Source organism: Haliaeetus leucocephalus, unplaced genomic scaffold (genome assembly GCF_000737465.1).
Source record: "Haliaeetus leucocephalus isolate CR32 unplaced genomic scaffold, Haliaeetus_leucocephalus-4.0 Scaffold656, whole genome shotgun sequence".
Lineage (NCBI taxonomy): Eukaryota > Metazoa > Chordata > Aves > Accipitriformes > Accipitridae > Haliaeetus > Haliaeetus leucocephalus.
Window position 1 is genome coordinate 6,139,124 of NW_010973092.1, and position 19,517 is coordinate 6,158,640.

The 19,517-nt window shown below is 41.7% G+C and overlaps 1 protein-coding gene across 1 annotated transcript in view; it reads right to left on the minus strand.

The window, feature by feature from the left end:
• The window catches only part of ADAMTS2 (ADAM metallopeptidase with thrombospondin type 1 motif, 2), a 184,417-nt gene that overhangs the window by 114,942 nt on the left and 49,958 nt on the right, over window positions 1-19,517 (minus strand). The window lies entirely within an intron of this gene.

Sequence of the window (19,517 nt, forward strand, 5' to 3'; positions counted from 1 at the left end):
TGGTGTGAAAAAAAGATAAATTTGCACTTCTACAGAGCCCCTCAAACGAACATCACCCAAGCGATTCTCACTGTGTTCAGGGGAAACCCTCATAAAGACTGAAAACTTTAAAAAGAAAAAGTCTTTTCACCATCTTCATGCAGGTGAAAGAACTTGGGCACCTGTATTGCCTGCATTTGTCTCCTCTTGCAGTCCTGCCCTACTGCAGAAGGTCACAGCAGCCAGTAGCTGGCTTGCAGAGATGGTTGGCTTGAACCAATTTTTCAGCGTATGTTTGCACATCTGTGCTTGAGATCTTAAACTAATGAACTCTTAGCTTGTAAACAGAAAGTCTTACTATTAATATGAAATAAACGGTTTAGATTATTATAGAAAGAAGCCCCAAATCCAACCTTCAGAAGTTCCTTCTTCACACTTTTTCCCACTCTGCCCACTGATGACCCTGGAGTCACTGGACTTTCAGACTGGGCACAGGAGAAGATCTCGACACTGTGACACACTTCATCTTGGTATCTGAGCTTCTGGGAACCTAAATCCTTCGCTGAGTGAAGCCCTACCTCAAGCTTCGCGGAGAACCAGTTTGGCTCCTTTGAATCCAGTATCCTCACTTGAAACAAGTATCATCTAAACACTCTTATCATATCCCAGCACTAAATTTCTCATACAACACATATTTTTCTTCTACAAGCAGCAAACTACATTCCTACTGCTATAAATACAGTATGTTCTTTGGTTCCCTCCTTGGAAAAATGTCAGGTTCATTTGTCATGTCTTAACTTACATTAGGCAAGATTTCCAGTCCCAGATTTCATATATATAATGTATACAAAAACAGATTGAAGGGGAAAGATTAAAGAAGCAAAATTATATCGAAGCAATTTAAACTGATGCCATCCTGCCTGTATAGAGGAAACTGAATTTGAAATCCTGTCCTGTTTCTTCTTATCTAATTTAGATTCTACATCAGACACAAAAAAGGTGAGACAGGCTCAGCAGCTCAAGGAAGCTAAGACAACCAAGAAAGTAAGTGCTGAACCCAGAGAGACAGCAACTGATCTTCTACTGTAAAGAGGAATACATGAAAAATTCAGAAATCATGTTATTCTCCTTTTAATGTATATTTTAATTGTATACAGACACACTTCTTCTGGATATTAAATATTATACCCAGAAATTTTAAAGTCTTTTTATGAGAAATGCACAACTAAAGATCAGGAAGGAACAAGCATTTGCATGCTCAATTGCACAGAGTACGATGCATATGCCATACATACGCCCAGGAGAAATACACAGAGAGCTTGACTGTCACGTAGAAAAAAAGTGACTTTGTTTTTTGCAAGTAAGCTACATGGTTGTGCACACGTTCATATGTATTTCTGGATTTATTAAACCTACTATTAACTAAGCAGCTAATGCCAGATCTTAGTTTAAAATGCAGACCATACTTCAGGATCCTGGGGAAAACACTGCTGTACACTGTGTGCAGCAGGGGGTACTGATGGGAGTTTGGATGAATTTAGATCTTGTAGGAAAATTAACAGATAGGCCACTTCTACAATCAGTAGTTGAACTGATTAGACAGAAGAACAACTTTTATAGGTGAACTTTAGCTTCCAGGGCATGGTGGCCTTTTGGAAAAAAAAAAATCTGGTCAAAATGAAGATTCCCACCCTGAGAAGATGAAGGCAACAACCTGGGACAGACTGTAAGACTAATAAAAGACATATTTGAACGCTGGTTCCCAAGTTATAAAACCAGTGGTCAAACACTGATGTTTCCTGCAGATCACTGTGCCTGGTGCTGGCCCTTTTGCGTGCAGGGGGATTCATGTGGCACTGAATGCTGCCAAATAGCAGGCCATCCTTCAGGTGCTCTTATTTCACACTCTGCTTCTTGGATAGACACGACATCACACTGTACATTCCCATGGCGGTATTCTCCCTAATTCTGCTGGAGTTTATAAAGGAAGGAATTTAACCTTCCAACATGGGTAAATATTTCTTTTCTTATTTTAATCTTGGACTAAAATAACTTTGTCTCTTACACAGGAATTTCTCTTTTCCTTTAGTCCTGAGAAACATATCAATTATTTTTGGTCAGAATTATTAGGAAAGAGTTAGTGTGTGCTTGAAATGTAAAAGAATTATATATTTTTATATATTGTATATCTTACACAGCCTCTGATTTAGCCAACATATTCTCAGGAAATAAAATAAGAAAAAATGGTTGTTTAAGACTTTAAGAAGAAAATTCATTTAGATGGCAAGCCAGAGTTCCTACAGCAATCCACAGTTCAAGCCATCTGCCTAATAATATACCCATAGTTATAAATGATTCATTAAGAAACACATAGGGCTCCTGAATGTCTCCACCACACATTTCCTTGCTGCTTTGAGCAAGACATTTAACCTCTTTACTTCCATTCCTCCACCTCTGAACCAGCATAACAACAGTCTTGCAGGATAATTACAAGGGCTGATTTGTTATTTTTTTGCCAAGTGCTTTGAACATGAAAAGCTCAAGATGAATTGCCTAATGCCTTTTTTCTGATACTACTCAGAACACCCTCAAAAAGCCACCGTGAAAGGGAGATTGCTTTTAGTCATCAACTCAACACCAGTGCTGCACACAGCCAAGCAAACAACATAAAGGCATTGCTGCAGCAGCAGGGGTTTGCTCATGCCTTCCACCCATCAGTCCTGTTCTTATCCACGGATGCCATCACCCTTGTGCCAGCCTGTCATGCCAAGACAACCGTCAGACAACCACCAAGGCTATGATGACAACAGAGAGCATTAAAGTTGCTGCAATTTCCTGGAGAATGCCTCTGGACGACTAAAACAGAAATGCCATATTGTTCGAGCAAATCTGCCTTCCCTTCGACACAGGTTAGACTAGAAGGACTTCAGAAAATTCTTGGGCTGTCTCTGGACATCTACTCCAGCGGATGCAAAAGCAGAATTAAGCCTTTCAGTTATCAGTTTCCCCAAGTTCTGAACAGAAGAACAGCAGTTGCCTTCATGAACTAAGAGCTTAAAAGTAACTGCTAGCAACTGCATTTTTCTATCCTATACTGCTTGTCATCCGTCCTGGGACTGCTGTACTTCCAGGAGTTATGAATTAGCAGCGCTTCCCCTGTGCTACCACCCTGCAGCCACACACGTGCTGTGTAATTCAGAACTAGGTGTGGAAAGGACTTCCAATTCTGGAAAAAAAGCTGAGCTGTTACCTCTTCCCCTACTCTTCTGGGACTTTTAACTTGAAACTGAAGTGAATGTGGGAATATTGCTAAATAACGATGGCAGCAGCGACTATGTCCTGTGACTAATAAAAATATAAATTAATTGAAAAAGTGTTTGCCTTTGGAATGCACCAAACTGGAGCAAAGAGCCTATAATATCCCACTATTTCCCAAAGCAGGACATCCCCAGGCCTTCCTTCCAAGGGTTTTTAGATCCCAGCTGCAAATTACTCAAGTCAAGCACTGCTTAGCATTCATTAATATGCATTAAAGACTAGAGCAGAAGACACTTAATCAAAAGGAAACTGCAGTTCAGAGAATCAAAACCTCTGCTAAGGTTAGCAAGGCAGTTATTTAGAAGTGAAAGCCACACAGGAAAAAATTCACAAGGAAGGCAGAGAGTGACTGTCCTGTCTAATTAAGGCGAGAATTACATTGATAAGCCACAAATGAGTCCATTGCAATACACAGGGCTGGGGGTTTAGAGCTCCACTCATCTCTTTTGGGGGTAACGGGGCTCCTGTGCATCCCTGAAGACCTGCTTCCAAGGCTTTCAAGGACCACAGGATCTACAGACACTGGCAATGGCAGCGGCCACACAGGCTTTCTGCCCAAGGTAATTACACCAGTCCCATCCACCGCGATGGAGACCTCCTCTCCAACCGAGGAGACCTGCCAATTGTTTTCCACCGCGCTGCAGAGCTCAGCTGAAAAGTAGGTCTCTTCTCCAGTCTCCTCAACATCCCCAACCCCTCTCGCATTTCTAAAGACATTCTTTAAAAGTCTAATTTGACAGAAAAACTGTCTGGCGTACTTAGATCTACAGAAAACCCCAGGTTTTACAGCGTTAGCTCCCGTGGATAATTAAATGTCTCGCTGGCTCTGCACTTGGTGAGCGACTTAATTGTCTCCTCATTCCCATTCCCATCACAGCTCCCTGTTCTAGGCTGTAATGAAGTAACCCATCTAGCTGCTGCTTCAGGACTCCAGAGCCTCAGCCCATCCTGTAACTGCAAGTTTAATTAATGTTCATTTTCTTCCTCATTAGTACAGCTTTACAAAGTTTCTCATTGCCATATAAAGGCAGATTTACTTCCTAATCTCCAAGCACGTGATACAGATAGGAAGCTAAAATTAAATGTGAACAAACCTGAAATTAATATTAAAAAATCCAAGTGTCTGCTTAGTTAATTAAATCAGTAACCCACAAAAACAGAGTGTTTCAGAAACTCTTAGAAACAGTATTTCTGTAAATAGAGAGCACCCTATTTTTTTGAGTTTGTGCTTCTGAAAAAGGTAACCAGCCACATGACATATCTGTGCACGAACAAATCCTAAATACAGTCCTGAGTTTCAGGTGATTTTCTTGAGACCGAAAGGAGGTTCAAACTTGCTGATATTTAACCTCAGTGCCTGGGTTAGGAGCCTGCACTCCCTGCAATGTCAATGAAGCCTCCAGAGGGGAATTTGCAGTATGGGATCCTCCCAACAATCAATTCACAGAGAAGCAGAGAGAGGAGATTTGCGTTTCACTGTATATATAGTTGCCAAAAAATACTCTGTAGATTACTTGAAAGAGAAAATATTTATGTTTGCAGGACAGCATATTGGACAAGGTCTTATTCTATTTTTATATTAATGTGCCTGTACCCTAAATACACAACTGCTACACGTTTGACCAAAACTGGCACTAGTATAGCAGAGAACTTGAAAACAAATTCCACATGTTATTTTTATTTATGATCCTTCTCTAGGTCTTAGAACCACAGGAACATGCTTTTTTCCAAACAGCAACAGATGTGTCCTCCCAACACTGAAGTCAAGTACAGAAATATTAGTTCAATTACATTAGAATGGGCCTGATACACCAGGAGCTCTGATGACTGGAGCAAGATCACCCAGAAGTCTGCAGCAGAAGTAAAGATGTAACACAGACCTTCCAAACTCATCCCTGCCCACACGGGATCTCTCAACATTCTCAGTTCTGCAATGTATTCACTCCCAGTCATACAGTACACTGATTCAGGAACAGACGCGCTTGGCGTTTTATTTCCATTTAGCTTCATTCATATAGATAACAATGAAAAAAAAAGCTTCTGATGTCATATTTGCATTTGATTCTTTGAGAACATGCCTCGAACTACTGAAGCATTGCAGAGGAAGAATTGTGCAGTGCTGCAAATTCATCTCTCTTCACAGTGAATGGAGGTACTGAAGGAATTGTAGCAAACATTTGGAACATGTTGCCACTTACTGTGCTGTATGCTGCTGCTGCTGCCCTACAGCTACACTGATTTATTCAGTCCCAGGCTGGATGGGGAAGGGGAGAAAAAGAAAGTTTTTAACTGAGCATATATAATTTTATTACTGTTAGTCTAAAGGCGTATTTTTCAGCTTTTTTCCAAGTCAGTTTGCAACTAAGTTGCTTTATTTTCACATACCCTCAAAAAATTAAGTGGGGAAATAATTATGTATACACATAAGAATTACATAGACAGACTGACAGAGAGGTAGAGCCTGCTGGGTAACCCTATTAAAGCTGCAAGTTACTTAGGGCTCCTATTTATCCTCTGCAGAATGGGGATAAGGTCACATATTTAATGCACTTTGAGATCCACTAATGAAAAGCACCACACAAGAGCTATTCGTACTAAGAGTGCTTTCATTATAGGCTGCTCTCGTACAGTCCTTGTAGCTCAAGGGAGCATGGGTATCCATCCATTCATGCATCTATACGCTTCCACTGCTACCAAAAATAAAGTTTTGTCCCTAGAGCCCAGCTTAGTCACTACACAACTGCAGGTGCGATTAATAATAGCAGTGGGACAAACCTGCAGCCAATATAACCTGAAGTTAAAAGAACTGCATTAGTTTATACCAGATGAGAATCTGGACCCAAATCTTGCATTTGTATGGTATCAGTATAACTCATTTTAGAAACTCAGAAGGGTTTTCTGCGGTTTTTAAGAGACACAATAGTGAGACACACTGTGTCTCATTCTCACCGAGCCTTCAAGAAAACAGACACAATTAAAGTGATTTCACAGAACAATGCCAGCAGATTTCAAGACAAGCATCCTGGCCACAGTGCCTGGCTTTTACCAGTGGACAATGCTAAAAACATTGCTTCCAACTTCTCTGCCTTTACAAGAAAATTACCAAATTCTCACCTCTGTCACTCAGTGCCTGCCTAGGGCCAGCAGCAGTGCAGGAGACCAGGGCCATGACCCTGAGCACCACTTTCCTTCACTAAATCTCCTGCCTCTGTCCCCCACAATCTGCCCCATCCTAGCAGCCGCTCACCTCTGAATCCTGGTAGATCACAAGAGGTAAATCTCATTTTCCAAAGGTTTAGGTGTCCTGGTTTCAGCTGGCATAGAGTTAATTTTCTTTCTAGTAGCTGGTATAGTGTTATGTTTGGGGTTCAGTACAAGAAGAATGTTGATAACACACTGATGTTTTCAGTTGTTGCTAAGTAGTGTTTAGACTAAGTCAAGGATTTTTCAGCTTCTCCCACTCAGCCAGCGAGAAGGCTGGAGGGGCACAAGAAGTTGGGAGGGGACACAGCCAGGGCAGCTGACCCAAACTGGCCAAAGGGGTATTCCAGACCATGGGACGTCATGCCCAGTATATAAACTGGGGGAAGTTGGCCTGGGAGGGATTGCTGCTCGGGGACTAACTGGGTGTCAGTGGGTGAGTGGTGAGCAACTGCATTGTGCATCACTTGTTTTGTATATTCCACTCCTTTTATTATTATTACTGTCATTTTATTACTGATATTACTATCATTATTAGTTTCTTCCTTTCTGTTCTATTAAACTGTTCTTACCTCAACCCACGAGTTTTACCTTTTTCCTTCCGATTCTCTCCCCGATCCCACTGGGTGGGGAGTGAGCAAGCGGCTGCATGGTGCTTAGTTGCTGGCTGGGGTTAAACCATGACATTAGGTAATATACAAAAAACATGACCTTCTGCAAAATGAGTATTTGCAGCAAATACAGAGTACAGGCTGCAAATGTATAACAGAGACTTTGGACCAGGCAAATTCAGAACAGACTTCCCTGCAGCTACTATACAGAGAAACAGCATCGCACCTTTGCCAGTTTGGCTTCCACCTTTCGGATGCGTCCACCATCAGCAGCAGGGACCTTGTTTCCAAAGAGTTCAGCTGCAAGAGCTGTGACAGTTCTGTAGCTTTTTAAACAGAGACAAGCAGTTCTTTCAGCTAAAATAATGCTTAAGCAAGAACATTTCGGAAGGTCTCTAGGCTTAGTGTCCACAGGTATGTGTAATTCCCAGTGGGAAAGAGGTGAGTTATTAAATAGCTGTTAAGAATGAAAATGATAAATGCAGCAGATCTTGCAGACTCAGGGGACTGTAAACTCGATTGCTGTTGTTGCAAGCAGGGAATAGTAATTGCAGTTCCCTGCAACAGAGTTTCTCAATTTTAATCTTTCGGGGAGGAAAAGCATGAATATCAAGTCCATGAATTTGCTAAAAGCAAGATCCAAAAGGATTAACTTTCCCAATTTTAACACAAGGAACCATTTGAAATAAAGCATTTCTGAGGTCACTTTGACAAAATGCATAGTTGAGTTCTACCCTCAGCAATAAAAATGAATTGATATTCTGCAAGAAAACAAAACCAGTCCGACTGGAAAGCTCTTCAGCTCAAACTCTCACAAAATGGGATGGTTGCTACACAAGTTTCTTTTCAAAAATATATTTGCTTAAGGCACAAATCACCACCCACTGAAGTCAACGGGTGCCACATTCATAAATCTCAAGGCCAGGATTCATAAATGGATTCATAAATATTAAAGCAGTTTAGTCTGACCTTCTATTTAAGACAGGCCAAAGACTTTCACCAAAGCATCGCTGCAGCCTCCCAAAAACAGTCTTTATCCTGAATTCAGCAGAGCTGGATCAGATCCATTAATGGGTAGGAAACGGAGTCTAGATCTTTGCTACGGTAAACAAGATAAAAGGATCCAGACCACAAACTGGAGAAAAAGGTTTACTATATAAAAAAAAGTTTAATATATTAAATCCATCTGGGTTGAAACTTAGCATTTAAAGTAATTTAAAATTACATTATCGAAATCCTGAATCTTCCCTTTAAAAGATGTCACTGCAGCAACCTTTCATATTCCAAAGGAGTGCGTGAGCTGCAGAGCGCAAGCTGCAGGGCAGCAGGAGCCAGCTCTGGCCTGGGCCATTCCCATCTCCTCCTGCTCCGCTGCGCTCTACCAACCCTTCTCGCACAGCAGCCCCAGCGCCCACACAACCACACAGTGAGCAGGTTCAGGAAGCTTACCCCAAAATCACCATCCTAGAAAGATGTGCACCTTGGCCGAACCAGGTCTCCCTGGTCCGCAGCTTCTGACATTAGCTACTCCAGTGAAAGCAAGAATCCCAGCAGGTAAAAGTTTCTACCTGGGAGACAGCATCTCACACCCACTTCCCACTTTTCCATGCAACAGCTCAAAACCCAAATCCAGCCACAGGTCCAGGGGTGACCAATGCAGTTGGAAATCAGATAGGGTCCTTCTCTGCTAAATGCAAGTTTTACTTAAACTGGATGCCCATAAGGGTGAGGGGAAACAAAAGCACCAAAAGTTTGCTACAGCTGGGGCTTGTTTTCCTTTCCACATCCTATAGACAGGCTTATTTTAACCTTCCTTCTCTTTCTTATCCTGTATTGGAGGAATGAACCTGGAAAGGGGTTATCCAAATGAGAGCATGAAAAACTAATGAGAGATGAGCTTTCAATTTTATACTGCACTCAGTTGTAGGCTCTCAGTACAAGATGTCAACAAAGTGCAAGATTCAGTACAGAAACTAAAATAATTAATCCCTGGAGGAACAGGCTTATTAAGAAGGATTAAATCAAAGAATTAATGTGCACTATTCGTCTATATGACAAAGAGGAAGGGAGGCATATGATAACTCTCCAAGATTTGAAAGCATAGAGAGAATAAGAATTGCTGATGAGAAAAGCTTGGACATACCAGGAAACAAACAAAAAAAGAAACTCTGATAGAAATTTTAGCTTGCAATGCTATAGGCAATCTTATGCAGCTTAAAAAAAAAAAAAAAAAAACCCCAAAAAACAACAAAACCAAAAACCAAAAAACCTCAAAACCTTGTCCATAAAAATCTTTAAATTAACATTCCTTATTCTTTAAATTGCACTAGTACCTACAGTTCAAGGAACAAAAGTTAGGCATTGCACAATAACAAATACATTTTAGCAGACTTCCACAGAGGAAGAAATAAAGAACATCAGCTGAGCCCAAACCAGGCTCAGGGAACTCAGCAGTAGCTGGTGATCTATGTCCTTGGAAAAGCAAAATCAAACGTGAGCTGGACCTCTTCTGTGAGCCCCTTGCTTGAGCGGAGAGAGCCCAGCCTGTCCCAAGGCTCTGCTTCATCCTGACTGAGCCAGCCAGGCAAAGGGGAGTTTCAGGGCAGTGGGAGCTTGGCTGTAGCTGGAAAGAAGCTGGAGGCTCTCCATCCCTAACTTCACAGGCTAGCCACAAAAACAGAAGCCAGACAGACCACCCAGAGACACATGAAGCAACCTCCTCACTGCTACAAGTGAAATAAAGTGCTTTCTCATATAAATGAATACCATTCCTTAAGGGCAATGTATAGGCATCCATATGGCAACCTGACTGCTAAAACAAATGTGGTGGATCTCACAGCATGTCTAGAGGTCTCTTAGGAAGCACCGGGGAGGAGTTGGTGCTCATCATCATTATGGGCCTGAGGACAGAGGTTCAAGTTGCAAGTTGAAACCAGGAGTTTCATCATGGCATTGTTTTAATGTTCCCAGTCTGATGAAAAGCCAAGTCAGTGCGTGGCTGAGGAAATGAGCTGTGGATTCAGTGGATATGGAAACAAGAGCTGGGATTCACCAGGCATTGGAAAAAACTCTGGAATGGATAAAGTCTGTCCAGGAGAGATCAGTTTCTCCCATATCATCACTGTATTGTGTACTGGAAAGGCTGTAAAGAGCACTTTAAATAGAAGGAGAGGAGGGTACAGAAGGGCAAGTATGTGTACTGGTAAGAGTGTTATCAGACACTCGGTGAAAACACGACGGTCTGGGGACACTGTAACAGCAGGATAGGAAGCACACAGGAACACACCAGCCTGCCACTGGAGAAGAGAGCCCAGAATTAACTCAGATTAACCATTTAATCATGTCAAAGAAGAATCCAGTATCCCTCTAGATTAAATTCTACGTGTATATAGGAAAAGAACAATATAGGGCAATACTATCAACTGACCAGGACAGCAACAGCAACTGAGATACACTGAGGGAGAACAGAAGCACCTCAAGGGCAGAAAGCACATAGCAATGAAAAGTGTCTACAACCACTACGGTGACTGGGCAAATACCATCTTGGGGAGCAGTGCTGAGGATAGATTTTTAAGTATCATTAATGATTGCTTCATGACGCTCTTGAGACCAAGCTCCACAAAGGGGAGGCAGCCCTCGACTGCGTGAGCAGCGCGGTTGAACTGTTGCCGTTGAATACTCAGTAGCACGGACCACATCGTGCTTGTGTTTGATGTCCTGTCAAGAGCAACAAAATGTGTAATATTTCTGCTGCAGTGTTAAGTTCCGGAAAGGATGACTACAGAAGAATAAAGAAACTTGTTAAAAAGGAATTAAATGGGCACCTAAAAGAGAATCTCATTGCAGGCAGCATTGAACCATTTAAAGACAGTGTATTGAAGGCTCAGTGCAAGTGCATACCATCCACCAAAAACAGTTCAGGAAGAGCAAATGAAAGTCAGCATTGCTAAACAGCAAGGCAAGGGAGGGTTATTGGAAGCATACAGGCATCCAGCAAAAAAAAAAGAGCCCAAATGAGGAAAATTGAAAGGGTCATAAACTGGCAGATTGAAGGTAAAATCACAGTAAGGCAAGCCAAAAGAGAGTCTGAGGAATAACTTGCAAAAAGCATAAAAACTAATCATAAAACCTTTCTGAAATACATCAGGAGTTGAAAACTCATCAGGGTATCTGTAAGGCCAAAAGATTATCCAGGTTTAAAGGAGCACTCAGAGACAGTACCATAACAGCAAAATTAAATGAGGTTCTTCAAAACATGCTCACCTTAGAGTACCTGGCAGAGGCCCCTATGTAGGAGCTCTCTCCATCTAAGGTTGAACTGAAGGATCTGCCTCAAACTGAAAAATCAGAAGAGGAGGTTATAGAATAAAATCTCCAATGAAGATGTTACAGGACTTCATCCTGACCAAACTAAGAAATTAAACAGTCCAGCTACTCCGTGTGTCATGGTTTGCTTCAGAACCAGAGGACTGAGTGCAAATGAAAACGCAAAGCCAGGTTCTAAGAGGAGCTTCTGAAGAGAACTTGGGTACAAAGACCAATAAGCCTGACAGATGATGGGGGTACGGCTTCATACAACACACATTTCAGTTTTGGAACCCCTTGCCATAGGAACTGTCTACTAAGAAAACAGAAGGCTACTAATGCTAAGACACCAAAGACAATCACTCACTACTGGCCAGTTTTGAAGACAACATAAGGACTTACACGGACATCTGGTCCAACACAGTATAACTCATGTGATTTTGTCTTTCCCTCACCTTGATCACCTCCAGATTTTTATGTTTTTTGCTGTTTGTGCTTTTCCTGATATTTTTCTCCTCTACTCCCTCCAAGGCTTCAGCTACTAATAAAACAATTTAATATTGTCTGAATTGAAGGACAAGAATGTTCCCTCTGCCTGTTCCTTAGACTATGGCTCCAGTAACCATAAACATTTCACCAAACTCCAAGCAGCACAAAAGAACTTAAAATACTCACATGCACACACAAAAACTTACTAGTTATTATCTAACTGTAGAAACATGTAAAATTAGCAAGAGTTGAAGTAGAAGGTAGACTGTTAATAACATTTTATTTTGGAAAACAAAAAGCACTTATACTCTTAGGCAAAAGTTAAAAGAAAAGTGCCTGTTTTCTCAAAAAATTAGAAATGAAGCTCCAACCTTTTTGCAGCAGCTAGCAACTAGATAGTCAGAAGTTGGACACAACATACACTGAGTCAAATGGAGCCTATAAAGCATGCACTCCCTGAAAATAAGAGAGTATGGAAACTAAACACAAAGAAAGAAGCGTAAATCAGCCTGTAAATCTTTTAGAACTACTAGAAATCAAATTACATACCATATGTCAGTGGGCTAGTATATTCACACCAGTAGAGCTGGGTTAGTGCCACCACACATTCTGGCAAGTTTACAAGCAGCATGTGTTTATTTGGACAGTACTATTATCACAAAAGATATTAAGGAAGCTCTTCAAGAGGCAGTTTCCATACTTTACATGTCTTCTACAAAATGATGTGGCTTTCTTATTTAAAGTTGCCTGTGAATCTCATGAGATTGCTTTAGAATTAAACAGACATTATTAATTTAGACTACTAGGCAGAGAGAAAAAAAAAACATTTGTAGCTCTTGAGCCAACAACAATGTTTACAAACTTCTCAAAGTCAATTGTCCAAATATAGTTACAAGAACTACAAGCCAGGAATCTGGATCAGAGGAAATATTATAGTAAGAAAGCCAGTCATCTCCCCTTATAAATGCAAAAAATGTTAGTTTTCAAAATAAAATATCAGATAAACTGTATCAGCTCTACCACCCAAACCGAAGTCAGTTATTCCAGTCATATCTCTAAGTCCTGCCTAGAGGAGGAACAAATATCCAGCACAGCGCAAACACAGTTGCTCTGTGTTTCTTGAGGGCATCCAGAATGCTGATGAGGATACCCACTGGTGACGTGGGGGCATCTAGGGCCTGACAGTGAAACATCCCTCATCCAGAAAACAGAAGTTCCAACCAACTCATGGGCATCCCAGACCAGACAGATGAACACACTGGTGGTAAGACATGGCCGTATGATCAGCGAGCCACTGAGCTTCATGATGAACTTGCAACATTTCTGAAAAATTATAAAGGAAGTGAACAAAATCCTCACTTTTCCACTTAAAATTTGCTGCAAACTACACAATTCAGGTTAGAGATAGCGCTATCAGGAGCCCAAGAGACACAATTCAGAAAGATCAGGGAATGAACACACAAGAGACTGTCAAATGGAAGCTAACACTGACAAAAAACTGAAATGCTTTGGCAGGAGCACTTAACCAACCTATACATCTTAGAAAGTCCTAAATTAGCTACCTCCAATTCAGGTGAGAGATGCGTGACTGTTGTAACAAGTTCAATGAAGATTTCCTCTCACTCTACAGTCAAAGTCAACCAGCACCAAAAAAGAAAAAAAAAGAAAAAAATAGGATGTTTAAATATGGGATAAAAAAAGACAAGACAGATGGCATTATTATTTTGTTACACAAGTCAGTGGCATAGCTGCATTGAAAACACTGGATTCAAGATGCCTGTAAATACAACCAAACTGAAATGTTTCCAAAGAAGTTGAATGGGAATGACCAGGGCCTCAAAACCACTCTCATTTCAGCAGGGAGACTGAAGACATTAAATACTTGTTTTAATATGAATGAGAAAGGCAGAGGAAAACAATTAATGGCACAATATGGAATACCTGAAAGTCATCTCTTCATTTCACAATAAAGAGAAAGAGAGTATCAATTAAATTAAAACATGATTTCCCCTGCCTCCCTCTGCCTAAAACAAATCACAGAGTAACTCCACAGTTTTCATTCTCCAGCTGACATCTTATAGCAAATTAAAGACCTTTAATACAAACAGTGAGGAGCCTCAGAAGCTCCAGGGTGCCCCAGAAAGAACAGAAGCAGGTCTGGACTTCTTGGTCTTGGACTCTTGCCAGACCAAAAGACTTTATTATACGAAAATGCCCAGAGGATCCTAAAGAGAAAAATCTCTTTTAGTTTATTTGTTTAACTAGTGATATTACTTCATATTTACGGGTTGAGTTTGTACTGGTAGCTTTTTGTTTTTACAAGTCTATGTTCCAGCTGACCCTGGTTTCACAGTACTTACACCTACTGTGACAGTTTTACAACCTGTTGTAGCTGCCCCACACAACACGGCCAAAGCCAAGCTGTTCTTTTGGTAACACCGTCAGGTTTCACAGCTCTCCTTCAACAGGTTTCAAATTCTATTTAGGTACCTCATCTCTATGGTAACTGCCAACCCTACGGAGCCTCACAGCTCTGTGCCAAAGGAAAGCAATCCCCCATCCCTCACTGGGGAAACTGGATGCAGGAAAACTGGATGACTTGCCCAAGGTCATGCAGGAACTCTGTGGCAGAGACGGGAAACCCGATGTCCTGAAGGCCACATCCAGAGCACGAACCACAAGATACCCTTTCCTCTCCTACCAGCAAAACCTCCCGCTCCAAGCAGCTCTCGGCATCAGAGTCGCGGTTCTCAGTTTACAAAGCGTGAGCCTTAAGGGATACGTCATTACGTGCTCCGTCCCTTTGCTACTTCGCTGCAATGAGTCGGTCGACGAACAACTCTCTCTTCCAGCTGCTTGCCGCCAGCACGGCCACCAGCCCAGGCCAGTCGCCGCAGTGCAACGAGGAGCTTAACACAATTAGACTTGCACGGGATTCATCTGAACTCTGGGGAAGCAGGAATTTCACAAAGCTATAAAGGTCGTTTTAAAAAGTTTTCCAGATTTTATCATTTTTCACACAGTCTGCAATTCTCCTTCCTGGCTTTTGAAAAACGACACACAGCTGTGCTTTGGATCACAGCTGTGCCTTTTGGCAGCAGGCGGAGGAGGCCCGATGCTGGGCTGGGGTAGCCAGCATCACCCTGAGCCGCTCAGTGTTTCTCATCAGTGAGGAGGGACCGGTGCCCCTCACTGGCATGGCAGGGTGCAGCATCGCGGGCTCCTGCTGTATCACAGCATTTCTGAACTACTAGATACCAATTTGGATCTGCTCTCCTGAGTAGAATCCATGTGAAAAAATGAACACAGACATGAAAGGCATTGGGGAAGATACAGGAGAAAAATCTAATGACTGTTGGCTTTCCCCCCATTTTAAAGCAGTTTTCTTTCTTGTATTTTCTACTTCAGGTTTTTGGTTTTTTTATTTTTGGTCTGTTCTGGTGTTACCCAGGCTCCTACCAATTCTCAGCATCTTATTTTCACATCCATCTTTTCCCCAGATTCTGAAGATATTTTCTGCCTTTTCCAGAGAGCTCACTGGGTTTCACGTAGTTGTGGAACAGATGGCACAACACTTAGATTTGCTTTAGTAAACGGACAAATGTGATCGCTTTGTTCTTCTTCTCTCGCGTCTGCGCTCGGTGCAGAAGTCTGCCTCCGCGAGCCCGGCGGCCGAGGACCGCGATTCAGCGATGCTGCGGCCATCAGCCGGCAGTGGGGCAGGACCGGGCGCTCGCCGAATCTCCCGGAGCAGCACTTGGGCAGCGTGGGTGGGCACGGACGCAGCATCTCCCGGTCGGCAGCACAAGAACCAAAGGCAAACAGCCACGTTCCTCCCAGGTCTACAGGAATAACAAACCTTGGGAAAGCGTTGAAGTGCAAGGGGAGGTAGGGAGAATGAGAAGCACAAAAGAACAAGATACACTGACTCTCCCAGAAGAGCCTGAGGACACGTACTGTCATTTTTAGCCATATTTCAACCTCTTAAGCAGCCTCCCATCAGTCAGAATTACAGTATGTGGAAGGAACCTGTTCCGTCTTGGAAAGCCAGAGGCCACTTAGTCTCCTGACAGCAGACTGTGATCAGACCCAGCTTCTTGCACAGGGTACAGAGCAGGCAGAATTAACCCCTGGCCTGCCAAGTGCTCTCCTGTGGTGGCAGACACATGCAGCAAGTCATCCCTGAAAGTTTTGACTGGTGATGGATGAAACAGACTTTATAAATCCAGGTATGGCTAGGTCACATCATGCTTATATAGAGGACTCCACTCATTCTTCAAGTGGGCTCTCATGTTCCCACGAAGCACAAACATATAGGCCCACAGTGCCACCTCCAGGGTTGTCCCTCAGTTAGTGGTCCACATTTCTTCTGGGCACAAGTGCCTCATAAGAGAGAAGATGATAATGAGTTCATACTTCCAACTGATCACATCAGCAACCAGACGTGCGTTTGAAAGAGGTCTAGGCTACAAGAACATTTCAGGTCACTCCTGCTTTGTCTTCCTACAAAGGCTTAAAATTAAAGGGCAGTCCTTCTAGCCCTCAGATGCGATGCTCGCCTTCCTCCTACTCCGGGCTATCAGCCCTTCCTCCTTCTTCACAAAATCACCAGCCCATTTCAGAGGGACCAAAGGGTCAACCCACTTCGATTCATTAAGGAATTTTCAGATACCCATTTTTGGTTTCCATTTGGGCTAATATCCATTTAGAAACACGATAAATTACCACGAGAAGGAGACGTCATTTTTTGACCCATGGGGATAATCTCAGAGGAGGAAGAGAGGAAGTATAAGGAAGGTTAATTAGCCCTGAAGTCTTGCTTTGGGAAAAAACAGCACGTGAAGAGAGGGATTATTAAAACACTTGTGTGCTCCCACAGCTCAGACTCCTGGTTTCACATTGGGCTTGTGATCCTCGATGTACTACATTTGGGATATCTTCACTTTATCAGCCAACATTAATACAGACAGAATTTTAAAGGTACTAATGCATCCTTGGTTATAAACGCATCAGTATGTTCATGGGAACCAAATGATTTTAGCATGAACCAACTTCTTCATCCACTTACTAACTTCTATATTCACAAGCGTGTTGTATTTGTAAAACTAGTCACTACAGGTAACAACACTTAACCACAGCTCTGACAGAAACAATCTTTGGTGGCTACTTCCTACCTTGGGCAGAGAGGAGAAAGAAAAGAGAACAGATTAGTGAAGGTCAACATTTTTCTATCAATTTTTCTTTTTTAAGGGTTTTCTTACAGAGTTTCTGCTGAATTTTTATAGTTTATTGGAGGAAAAGAAGAAGTCATTTTACTTCAATCTCACGTGAATTGAAACCTTTTTTTTTAATTTGACTCTCTCCAAATCCCTTTATGTATCTCTCAAGAGTGAACAAAATTTTGCTTTTTTTCTACCTCTTGCAGAGATTTTTAAAATTAGCATAATGCTTTAAAATTAATTGCATTTTTAAAATAAGAGTTACTTCAGCTTTCTTGCAGGCAGCTACTGAAGTGAATCACATGATTATGCAAACTACAACCAATATTTTGGTGCCAAAAATACAGCTCAGCAGAGAGATGTATAAATACTGGCCAAACCTTGGAAAATAAGGGTTACAGAAGTAGATAACAGAACTCTCCTTTCAGCAGCTATTCAAATTTCCTTCCTTTTTAACTTCCTTGGAAAGGAATCAATTAAGAAACAAACATTTCTTCAGCTTCTGCACCATCCTTTTTTATTGCTTCTGTCTCATGGGGGAAACTAAATCACACCTTAAAAATTCTCCTAACGTTTGCTTTCAGAAAGCAAAGTCACCCACTATGGCCAGAGCTCTCAGTGCTCAGCTCCTGTGCCTGAACAGTCATGGGGCTATAAATGCAAAACCTCAACTACAAAATTCGGGCAGCAGCAATTGGTCTTTGGGACTCTATTCTTCTCCGAGACTTGCATGTGACTCTGCAGCAATCAAGACACTTGGCACAAGTGAAAAGTGTGTGCAAACAGAGGGTTTTCCGATTTTACAAGTGATTCATAGGGGGAAAATTGCCGAAAGACCCATTTACTTTCAAATTCCTTTTTGCGCTCTTCCAAGGTAAACTTGGGCATCTGTACATTCCTGTTCAGTACTTGTACAAATTTTATAGAGGGCTAAAATTAACATGCAGGGACTCTTAACTACACCTCATTAAAAAAGACCTGAAATATAATTAAATATTTGTATGCATAAAAAAGTGAGTAAACTTGCTTTTCAAACCTGGACCTAATCTTTCCTAAGTGAAGCACGCAGGCAAAGAACAGCCAGATATCTGGCATGCGCATGTACTTCTAAAATGACAGCCAGGGACTGATATTAGGAGGCTCCTGTGAATTTAGTGGGAAAAAAAAAGAAATCATGAAATTAGAGTATCAGTACCACAGACCAACTCCGCGGTGCAAATACATGTGCAGATCACCACAGACCATGTGATCACACTATCTAATGTGACTACAATGATTTTTAAAAGCATTTGATTCATATGGAAAACATGTGGATAGAGAAGCCTATAAAGATACTCCCCCATCTGCCACCTTTTCCTCCAGTAACTTCTGTCTCACTCAGTAGTCATGCTAAGCCTGCAACTCTTCTTAGAAAGGAAAGGATTAACCATACTCTTAATTCTTGCTGGAAATGCCTAAACCAGAATAGCCAACATGCTTATTATCAAGACACATGGCTCCAGCAAAGACCTTGGACACTGTGCTTAAAAAAGCACATCCCTTCATGCAGTACACACCTATGGGTGTCCGATCTCATTCTACTAGGATACAGAAGATGAGTGAGCTAATTGGCTGAATTTTTTCCATTTTTTCTCCACTGATTTGTTTTGCATCATTTTATTTGAGCAATACAGACAAGATCTAGGTCCTCTTGAGTGAGCTAATGCTCATTAATAATACACATAACTTTACTGGAATTTGTTCTTCCTCTTTCCTTTGACCCAAGTGTAAGGAACTGTGCACTTAAAAAAAAATATAGATACGCGTATTTTTGTCTTTTTGTGCATTTCAGACAGCACAATGTGCCTCCCCTACACAGCCCATTTAAGGATGTATAATGTCAAATCAAAACTGGTTATGTTCATCTCATCTATTATTAACCAAGAATCTTCTGTACAGATTTGAGTATATGTTTACTCTGTGAAAACCTACATATTGCAATCTACAGTTAAGAGCAATACTAGACACCTACATAAACAGAGAAAAAGCAGGAAGAATTCTGCAAAGCAAATGAGCAAATGCTAAGTAGATCCTATTATATTGCTCTGACTCTGTTGCAGTGGAAAAGGGAGAATAAATATTGAACATGCTGTATTATCATTTATTTTTGCTGAAGTAGCTCAGAAGTAAGGAGGTGGGCATTGCATAAATATACAACCCACAAACTGCTTATGATCAAACCCTGCACACAAGGACCAAATACAAAAAAGCAAACCAGGAGTGGGGTAAACATCAGGTAGTCAGAAAGAATTACCATCTGCCAATATGCAGCAGCTGGAGAACTTGAGCTTGCATAAGTCAGGTGTAGTTACCCAGGTGCACGTGGCAGAGACTGCATCGCTCAGCTACGCACTGC